Source organism: Diceros bicornis (assembly GCF_020826845.1).
Source record: "Diceros bicornis minor isolate mBicDic1 chromosome 1 unlocalized genomic scaffold, mDicBic1.mat.cur SUPER_1_unloc_2, whole genome shotgun sequence".
Lineage (NCBI taxonomy): Eukaryota > Metazoa > Chordata > Mammalia > Perissodactyla > Rhinocerotidae > Diceros > Diceros bicornis.
In genome coordinates this window covers 3,313,474-3,324,445 of record NW_026690855.1, presented here as the reverse complement: position 1 = coordinate 3,324,445, position 10,972 = coordinate 3,313,474, and positions in this window count along the sequence as shown.

Below are 10,972 nucleotides of genomic sequence, written 5' to 3'. Positions count from 1 at the left end.
TCACCTTAATAGGAGTGGCTGATTTAATTTTCCCAATATCTGAAGAGGATGATGACCATAATTCTCTAGGCACTTGTAATAACATGTCATCAGTTTTCTCTTCTATTTGAGTCATTGATTTCACAATCATCAACCTTTCAGCAATTACAGTCTGGCCAGCATCCTGATTTTCTGAATCTAGAAACATTTCACCCTTTTGTGAAAGGACGTTGTATGCTTCTAGAAGATCTCGTCCAATCAAATGAATTGGAGCACATTTAACCAGGAGAAACACATTTTTTCCTGTGATGGTTCTTAATTGAAAAATTACTGGTTCTGATTTAAAAACCTGCATTGGAAAATTCGAAACCCTTACCATTTGAACTGTCTGTTTACTCCAAGGGAGAGGGCAATGAATAAGGGTAGGGTTGAGGACAGAGAAGGTAGCCATGGTATCTACAAGGACCTTTAAAGTTTCCCCTCCAATAGTTATCTCAATTTCCCCTACGGCATTTGTGAGGAGGAGGGGAAATGCCCTCTCATAATCTTCGGAGCAGCCCTATTCTTGTTTATCGTTGTCACCCCCTAAATCCCATTTGAGTTTATGGCAGTCTTGTTTGAAACGACCAGGCTTTTTGCAATAGTAACAGAAATGGTGATTTCATTTCTGGTTAGATTTTTTTTTTAATTTTTTGTTTATTGCGGTAACATTGGTTTATGACATTGTAAAAATTTCAGGTGTACATCATTGTACTTCTATTTCTGCATAGATTCCATCATGTTCGCCACCAAAATACTAATTACAACCCATCACCACACACATGTACCGAATTATCCCTTTCACCCTCCTCCCTCCCACCTTCCCCTCTGGTAACCACCAATTCAATCTCTGTCCCTATATGGTTTTTTATTGTTGTTATTATCTACTACTTAATGAAGGAAATCATATGGTATTTGACCTTCTCCCTCTGACTTATTTCACTTTGCATTATACCCTCAAGGATACCCTTTGTTGGGCCACGAAGCTGTTGTAGCTGTATACTCATAACCTTAGAGGCCTTTTTTTTTCTGGAAGGTTTTAGATAGTTTATCTGTAATAGTGACAAGAGCCTATTAAAGTCCACTCCAGTTCATGTCTCTTAACTAACATTGCTAATTCCTCATCTAATCCTTCGAAGGAAATTAAATTGAAAACTGAATCATTTTATTGATCCTCAAAACATTCAGGAGCCATCCCAGAATGCTGTTTGAAGGTTTTCTCAAGCCTTTCAAAATAATCAAAGATAGATTCCTCGGGTCTATGCTTACATTGATGGACTTTAGCCCAATCTATCTTCCTGGGAAAAACTACTGGAATGGCTTTGTGTAAGTTTTGAGTGATATCCCTACACTATTTAAGGTCATGAGGCTCATGCCTATGGAAATCCTCCAGGGGGTTTCTCCAATCTGCCTCTTTTATCCATTCATTTGCTTTGTTCTCAGACACCAGCAAATGCACAAGCTGATATAAATCTGAATATCCTGTGCATATGTTCTAACAATAAAATCAAATTCTTGCGCAAACCCTAAAGGATCTTGCAAAGGGTCTGGGAAATCCTTCGTCAAGTTCTTATATTCACTTCTAATCCAAGGAGTATACACAAGAGCAGGCTCACCTCACCCAGTAACAGGTTTCTGCTTAAAGGCAGCCACTACAACTTTAGGACTTTCAGTATCTGTTCCCTGAGAGTTACTCCTTGTTTTCTTTAGGGGTGGAGGAGGAGGGGAAGGTTAAGGAGGACGAGGAGGTGAAGGAGGAGGAGGAGGAGAGGGAGGAGGAGGAGGTGAGGGAGGAGAAGGTGAAGTGGATAGGTCAGGGCATGGAAGGTCAGAAAGGAAAGGATACACAGGTGCTGAGGGAGAAGGAGATGAGCTCTGAGGTGCTGAAAGCGGAGGCAGTGGAGGGGGTAGAGGAGGTGAGGGGGGTGGACAGCTTCTGACTTCTCTCTCTTTAATTCAGAAATGGTCTCAGTCAGTTTATGGTTAGTCTCCTGTAAAGAAGTCATTTTATCATTATTATTCTTTGAAGCCTCTAAATGCCAATCATAATAAGCTTCTTATTCTTTTGTTTTGGTTTTATTGCAGGCTTTTTCAACCTGTGTGTGTAAATACAGTAGTTTTCAGAAGTCAAACGTTCCCAAATTTGGCCATTTACGACCTAAGTCATCCTTAGTTATCCTTTCCCATTTAGTTAAATACTTGCAAGGATTGTTTCCGTATGCAGTATACGTGAAACCAGCGGGAGTCCCCGTGGGGGCTTGTCCATCTGGAAGCCAGCAGGCTTTTGGAGCATGGTTTCCCATTTTTAGTTCTGTTTTTTTGTTTATTTTTTTATAAAGACTGAACAACTTCTAGGAACTGTGTAGTGGGTCACAAGTGTGCTGCTTTGAGTGTTATTCCCTAAAGGAATGTCGTAATCACTCTCTTACCTGTCTCGATTTCTCCCGTTGGCAGTCTAGGACCACCGAGGGGGTTCGGAGTGCGGGTAATAAACACTCATGTGCCAGTCCCCGGACGAAGCTATAATTAATTAATGTGAATGATAATGGAACGCCCTATAGGACCACTATACGTCGTGAGGTTCACCTCTGACACTCCTACTGAGGATTTTCTGTCACCTGTAAAACGCCTTTTCAGCCGGGAGGAGCCATGTCTCTTTTCTTCATAGTTGAACAAGTTCAGACTCTCATTTCTTTATCAAGCAGTTTTGTTCATACCTTATAAACATAATTCTTTCCAATTTTAAAGCCAAATTAAAAGGACAACCAACTCAGTTTACTCCAAGCTTCCCCTAAGGTCCCTTGGTCTAGGAAATTCCCCCTAGGTTTTTCTCCACCTAGGAAACGTACCGGTACCCTTCAAAGCCTCTAGTCTCAAGACCTTAAAACAGCACAAATAAACTCCTGGACCATCAACTTATTTTTTTTTTTTTATTATTTGGTTTTTTGTGAGGAAGATCAGCCCTGAGCTAACTTCTGATGCTAATCTTCTTCTTTTTGCTGAAGAAGATTGGCCTTGGATTAACATCTGTGCCCATCTTCCTCTACTTTATATGGGATGCTACCACAGCATGGTTTGACAAACGGTGTGTCGGTGTGCACCAGGATCCAAACCTGTCACCCCGGGGCCGCCACAGTGGAGCGTGCGCACTTAACCGTTGTGCCACAGGGGTGGCACCTCTCTTTATTTCTAAAGCTGAAATGTCTAAATCATTCTCTGGGCTAGTTGGAGTTTCCATAAAATGAAAATGTACATTCCAGAAAAATCCTTAAATTTCCAGAATAATCCTTAATATATTATGGTAAATACCTTTGCAAAATGTCACTGATTTTCAATGTCTGTGCCTCCACAAGGGTATCCTTGCATTGTCTCCCCTCCAACCACCTCTCACTTTGCCCCTCCCCAGGCTGATGGGCTCAAAGTGTTTACTGAGCAGTAAGAATGATCAGAGTCTGAAGGAGACTTCAAGGATGACTCAGCCATGTTTTCTGACCCCAACCATCACTCTCCATCTCTCCTTTAACTTCTATTTTTCTTATTCTGGTTTTTATTTTAGTTGTTTACTTGTCTTGTGAATTGTTGTTTAGTGGTTTATAATTATCATGTAAATTCATATTACTTTTCACCTTAGAGTTTTTCATAGTCCTTTGATGTCTCTAATACCGTCCAATGCAATTCAAGTGGCTTCTTGTTTTTATGTCTCAATCATTATTCCTTCAGAATTATGTTCATGCAACACTTTTAATCTGACCAATGTTGCTTTACTCTTTAAACTTTTCTATGCCAAGACTCACGTGAGAATTCCCTCAAGCACCATCAGGAGGAGGAAGTCAAGATGGCAGCACAGGCAGACTCTGAACTCACCTCCTCCCACAGACACAGCCAATTTACAACTACTCGTGGAAAAATTACCGCTGAGACAGAACTGAAAACTGGATAAGAGGAACTCCTGCAACAACGGACAATCCTAACTGAGGTAGAAGAGGAAGAAACTCCCTTCTGGAGAGGAAAAATGTCACCTTCCCAAGCTGCAGCACCTCACGGCCGCCCAGGAGTTGCCCAAAGGTAGGCAGCCCTCCCTGGAGCAGCGGGGCCCTGAGCCAGGGAGCCCTCCCGCTGTGGGCATGTTGTGGACCCAGCACAATCGAGATGAGTGGCAAAATAACTGACTTTGTCTGTTACTAAAACATTAGGGAGTACCACCAGAAAAGCTGGTTCACAAACAAATTAGAAACCGTCTCTTAAAGGGCCCATGCACAAACTCACCCGTTTCAGAAAGCAACCTAAAATCACCAGAAAGAAAGGTGTACAATGTTTTGGTGAAAAGAGACTCACCTAATAGGCCCTGTGTGCATCTCGGTGAGAGGTGAGACCTCTCCAGGTACTGGGACATTGGTGGCGAATATTGTTGTGGCCTGGTGTGGGCGTGCTGACATAGACGCCATTGGAGTTCTCCCTGAGGTCTGCTAGCCCAGGGTCTGTCCCACCCGCTAGAGCACCAATTTAATCCAGCTCAGCCAGGGTGGGCAGCCCTCCCTAGAGACTGGCCCCACCCAACAACAAGCCCTCAGGCAACTTGTGGGCCTGCATAGATTGGTGACTGTATTCTCTGCAGCCTGGCAACTGAGACAACTTCATTGGGGCAGGGCGTGCACAAGGAGCAGGTGGAGTGTGTGGGGTGGTAGTGGAGTGTGTGGGGTTCCCGCCATGGAGAGACTGGGTCCACTTCAGGAGGTTAGGGCATGCACACGGGGCAGGACTGTGTTGACAGTGTATGTGGACCTGTGGGCGGCAAGGCTTGTCAGCTGCAGAAGACTTGTGCTTCTCAAAGACCCACAGAGGGTGTTTGCCACACCTTCCAAAGCCTGAAACAATTGGGTGCTCCCATGCCTGAGGCCAGCCCCACTCAGCTGTAATCCTCAGAGAGCTGACAAGAGACCTAAAGGCTGTAGGCTTATAGCAATTGTAAGGCCCTGAGCCTAACAACCTGCCACGCTGGGCGCCTACTCACTTAAAAGAAATACTGCAACACAAATGTGGTGTTAGAACTTGCAGCCAACTGTGCTGGGGCTCCCCACACCTGATAAATAGACTGAAGGGCCCACAACAACTACAAGCAGCTGAGCATTACAACAGCTGGCAAGGAGCATAACACGGCCTCTCTGGGCACCTACAGGGAGAGCAAACTGGCCACAACAGAAGGACAAGCATAGCCCACATAATGGTCACCCCTGGAACATTGAGAACTTAGGGAAGCACACTGCAGGCCTCCTAAGCCATCACTTACATCAGGTCACCTATCCAAAGCAGGAGACATAGCTGACGTACGTAATATGTAGACACAAGCACAGGGAAAGAGGCAAAATGAGGAGGCAAAGGAATACATTCCAAGTAAGAGAACAGGACAAAACCCCAGAAAAGGAACTAAGTGAAAGGAAATGAGCAACATACCTGACAGAGAGTTCAAACAAAGAGTGTTAAGGATGCTCACTGATCTGGGGAGAATAGATGATCTCAGTGAGAATGCCAACTAAGTAATGGAAGATATAAAAAGAACCAATCAGAAATGAAGAATACAATACTGGAAATGAAAAAAATCACTAGAGGGACTCAAAAGCAGAGTAGAGAATACAGAAGAACGGATCTGTGAGATGGATGAAAAACTAGAAGACATTACCCAAGCTGAACAGGTAAAAGAGAAAAGAGTTAAAAAGAGTGAGGACAGTCTAAGGGACCACTGGGATATCATAAAGCACACTAACATCTGTGTGATAGGTGTCTTGGAAGGAGAAGAGCGAGAAAAATGGGCAGAGAATCTATTTCAAGAAATAATAGATGAAAACTTCCCTAACCTAAGGGACAAAACAGACATCCAAGTACAGGAAGCACAGAAAGCTCCAAACAAGATAAACCCAAAGAGGCCCACACCAAGACACATTATAATCAAAATGTCCAGAATTAAATATAAAGAGAGAGTTCTAAAAGCTGCAAGAGAAAGACAAGTTACATACAAAGGAAACCCCATAAGGCTATCAGCTGAATTCTCAGCAGAAACCTTACAGGCTAGAAGAGAATGGTATGATATTTAAAGTGCTAAAAAGGAAAAAATTTACAGCCAAAAATACCCTACCCAGCAAGGTTATCATTCAAAATGGAAGGAGAGATAAAAAATTTCCCTGACAAGCAAAAATTAAAGGAGTTTATCACCAAGAAACCAGTGCTACATGAAAAGTTAAAGGGACTGATTTAAGCGGAAAAGAGAAGAAAACAAATAGGAAAAATTATTTATTTCCATCATAAGAGGGTAATGGATACAAATGCAGAAAAACAGGTTAGATATGATATCAAAAACATAAAAGGAGGGAGGAGGGAAGTTAAAGAATAGAGCTTTCAGACAGAGGTCAAACTAAAGAGACCATCAATTCTGTATAAAAGAAGAAAGGAACAGAGAACGACTACTAAAACACTGAGAAAAAAATTTAAAAAATGGCAGTAAGTACATACTTATCGATAGCTACTCTAAACGTCAATGGACTAAATGCTCCAATTAAAAGGCATAGGGTGGCTGACTGGATAAAAAAACAAGACCCATATATATGCTGCATACAAAAGACACACTTCAGACCTAAAGACACTCACAAACTGAAAGTGAAGGGATGGAAAAAGATATTCCATGCAAATTGGCAATGAAAAGAAAGCTGGGGTAGCAGTACTCATATCAGAAAAAATAGACTTTAAAACAAAAACTGTAAAAAGAGACAAAGAAGGGCATTACATAATGATCAAGGGAACAATCCAACAAGAGGATATAACACTTGTAAATATCTATGCTCCCAATGTAGGTGCACCTAAATACATAAAGCAATTATTAACAGACATAAAGGGAGAAATAGACAGTAACACAATAATTGTAGGGGACTTTAACACTCCACTTGCACCAACGGATAGATCATCCAAACAGAAGATCAATAAGGAAACATTGGCCTTAATGATACACTAGAACAGATGGACCTAGTAGATATATACAGAGCATTCCATCCAAAAACAGAAGAATACACGTTCTTTTCAAATGCACATGGAACATTCTCCAGGATTGATCACATATTAGGCCACAAAACAAGTCTCCATAAATTTAAGAAGATTGAAATAATACCAAGCATCTTTTCTGACCACAACGGTATGAAACTAGAAATCAACTATAGGAAGAAACTCAGAAAAGCCACAAATACGTGGAGATTAAACAAAATGCTACTGAACAACGACTGGGTCAACGAAGAAATCAAAGAAGAAATCAAAAAATACTTGGAGACAAATGAAAATCAAAATATGACATACCAGAATTTATGGTATACAGTAAAAGCGGTTCTGAGAGGGATGTTTATAGCAATACAGGCCTATCTCAACAAACAAGAAAAATCTCAAATAAACAATCTAACAATGCACCTAAAGGAACTGGAAAAAGAAGAACAAACACAGCCCAAAATCAGTAGAAGAAAGGAAATAATAAAAATCAGAGCAGAAATAAATGAAGTAGAGACCAAAAAAAAAAATAGAAAACATTAATAAAACCAAGAGTTGGTTCTTTGAAAAGATAAACAAACTTGACAAATCTTTAGCTAGACTCACCAAGAAAAAAGGAGAGAAGGCACAAATAAGTAAAATCAGAATTGAAAGAGGAGAAATTACAAAAGACACCTCAGAAAACCAAAGATTATAAGAGAATACTATGAAAAGCTATATGCCAACCAATTCGACAATTTGGAAGAAATGGATAAATTCTTAGAATCACACAACCTTCCAAAACTGAATCAAGAAGAAGTAGAGAATTTGAATAGACCTATCACCAGTAAGGAGATCGAGACAGTAATCACAAACCTCCCCAAAAATAAAAGTCCAGGACCAGATGGTTTCCCTGGTGAATTCTACCAAACATTTAAAGAAGACTTAATACCTATCCTTCTCAAACTCTTCCAAAAATTTGATGGAGGGGGGAAGCTCCCTAACTTATTCTACAAAGCCGACATTACCCTGATACCAAAACCAGACGAGGATAACACAAAAAAAAAGAAAATTACAGGCCAATACCACTGATGAACATCGATGCAAAAATCCTCAACAAAATACTAGCAAATCGCGTACAACAATACGTTAAAAATATTATACACCATCATCAAGTGGGATTTATTCCAGGTATGCAGGGATGGTTTAACATTTGCAAATCAATCAATGTAATATACCATATTAATAAAATGAAGAATAAAAATCACATGATCATCTCAATAGATGCATAGAAAGCATTTGACAAGATACAGCATCTATTTATGATAAAAACTTTGAATAAAATGGGTATAGAAGGAAAGTACCTCAACATAATAATGACCATATATGACAAACCCACAGCTAATATCATCCTCAATGGTGAAAAACTGAAAGCTATCCCTCTAAGAACAGGAACCAGACAAGGATGCCCACTCTCACCACTCTTATTTAACATAATACTGGAAGTCCTAGCCAGAGCAATCAGGCAAGAGAAAGAAATAAAAGGGATCCAAATTGGAAAGAAAGAAGTGAAACTGTCACTACTTGCAGATGACATGATTTTGTATATAGAAAACCCTAAAGAATCCACCAGAAAACTTTTAGAAGTAATAAACAAATATGATAAAGTTGCAGGATACAACATCAACCTAAAATAATCAGTTGCATTTCTATACACTAACAACGAAGTAGCAGAAAGGGAAATTAAGAATACAACCCCAGGGCTGGCCTGGTGGCGCAAGTGGTTAAGTGCAGGCACTCCGCTGCGGCAGCCCGGAGTTCGCCGGTTCAGATCCTGGGTGTGCAACGACGCACCACTTGTAAAGCCATGCTGTGGCGGCATCCCATATAAAGTGGAGCAAGAAGGGCACAGATGTTAGCCTAGGCCCAGTTTTCCTCAGCAAAAAAAAAAAAAATGGGGGAGGATTGGCAGATGTTAGCACAGGGCTGATCTCCTCAAAAAAAAAAAAAAGAATACAACTCCATTTACAATTGCAACAAAAAGAATAGAATACCTAAGAATAAACTTAACAAAAGAGGTGAAAGAGCTATACACGGAAAACTATAAAACATTGCTGAAAGAAATTGAAGAAGACACAAAGAAATGGAAAGATATTCCGTCCTCTTGGATTGGAAGAATTAACATAGTTAAGATGTCCATACTTCCTAAAGCTATCTATAGATTCAATGCAATCCTTATCTAAGTTTCAACAACATTTTTCACAGAAATAGAACAAAGAATCCTAAAATTTATATGGAACAACAAAAGATCCCAAATAGCTAAAGGAATCATGAGAAAAAAGAACAAAGCTGGAGGTATCACACTCCCTGATTTCAAAATATATTACAAAGCTATAGCAACCAAAACAGCACGGTACTGGCACAAAAACAGACACACAGATCAATGGAATAGAATCGAAATCCCGGAAATAAACCCACACATCTATGGACAGCTAATGTTTGACAAAGGAGCCAAGAACATACAATGGAGAAAAGAAAGTCTCTTCAGCAAATGGTGTTGGGAAAACTGGATAGCCATGTGCAAAAAAATGAATGTAGACCCTTACCGTACACCATACACAAAAATTAACTCCAAATGGATTAAAGACTTGAATGTAAGACCTGAAACTGTGAAACTTCTGGAAGAAAACATAGGCAGCACACTCTTTGACATCAGTCTTAGCAACATCTTTTCAAACACCACGTCTGACTGGGCAAGAGAAACAATAGAAAAAATAAACAAATGGGACTACATCAAACTAAAAATCTTCTGCACAGCAAAGGAAACCATCAACAAAACGAAAAGACACTCTAACAATTGGGAGAATATATTTGCAAACCATACTACTGATAAGGGCTTAATCTCCAAAATATATAAAGAACTCATGCATCTCAACAACAAAAAAACTACCAACCCAATTAAAAATGGGCAAAGACCTGAACAGACATTTCTCCAAAGAAGATATACAGATGGCCAAAAGACACATGAAAAGATGTTCAAAATCATTAACTATCAGGGAAATGCAAATTAAAACTACAATGAGATATCGCCTCACGCCCGTCAGAATGGCTATAATTAACAAGACACGAAACAACATGTGTTTGAGAGGATGTGGAGAAAAGGGATGTCTCATACACTGTTGGTGGGAGTGCAAACTGGTGCAGCCACTATGGTGAACATGATGTAATCTATGCAGAAATCGAAGTATAATGATGTATACCTGAAATTTATACAATGTTATAAACCAATGTTACTGCAATAAACAAAACATTTAAAAAAAAAAAGGCACCATGCTACGTGACCCTACATTCCTCACATCTGTTTCCTTGATTTGTTCCTAAATAAAGATGTTTCTTTTGTGTGTGTGTGAAGAAGATCAGCTCTGAGCTAACATCCATGCTGATCCTCCTCTTTTTCTTTGCTGAGGAAGACCAGCTCTGAGTTAACATCTATTGCCAATCCTCCTCCTTTTTTTTCTCCACAGCTCCACTAGATAGCTGTATGTCATAGTTGCACATACTTCTAGGTACTATATGTGGGATGCACCCTCAGCATGGCCAGAGAAGCAGTATGTCAGTGCACGCCCGAGATCTGAACTCAGGCTGCCAGTAGCGCCACGCACACACTTAACTGCTAAGCCACGAGGCCGGCCAAAGATGTTTCTGAAACGAATAATAAATTGTACCAAGTGGTCATTGTATAAAAAGCACTATCACAGATACCTTAAAGAGAACAAATGCAAAAGAATATTCAATTCCTCAGATAGGTTTGCAATCAAATGAGGCATTGAGGGGACCGGGGGCACTGATCAGAGCAGGATCCTAAGAGAAGAGTTTTAAGTCAATTTCAAATGAGGTTAAAACTGGAATGAGATAGTATTTTACCAGTTATCCAAAATCATAAGCATTTTTCTGA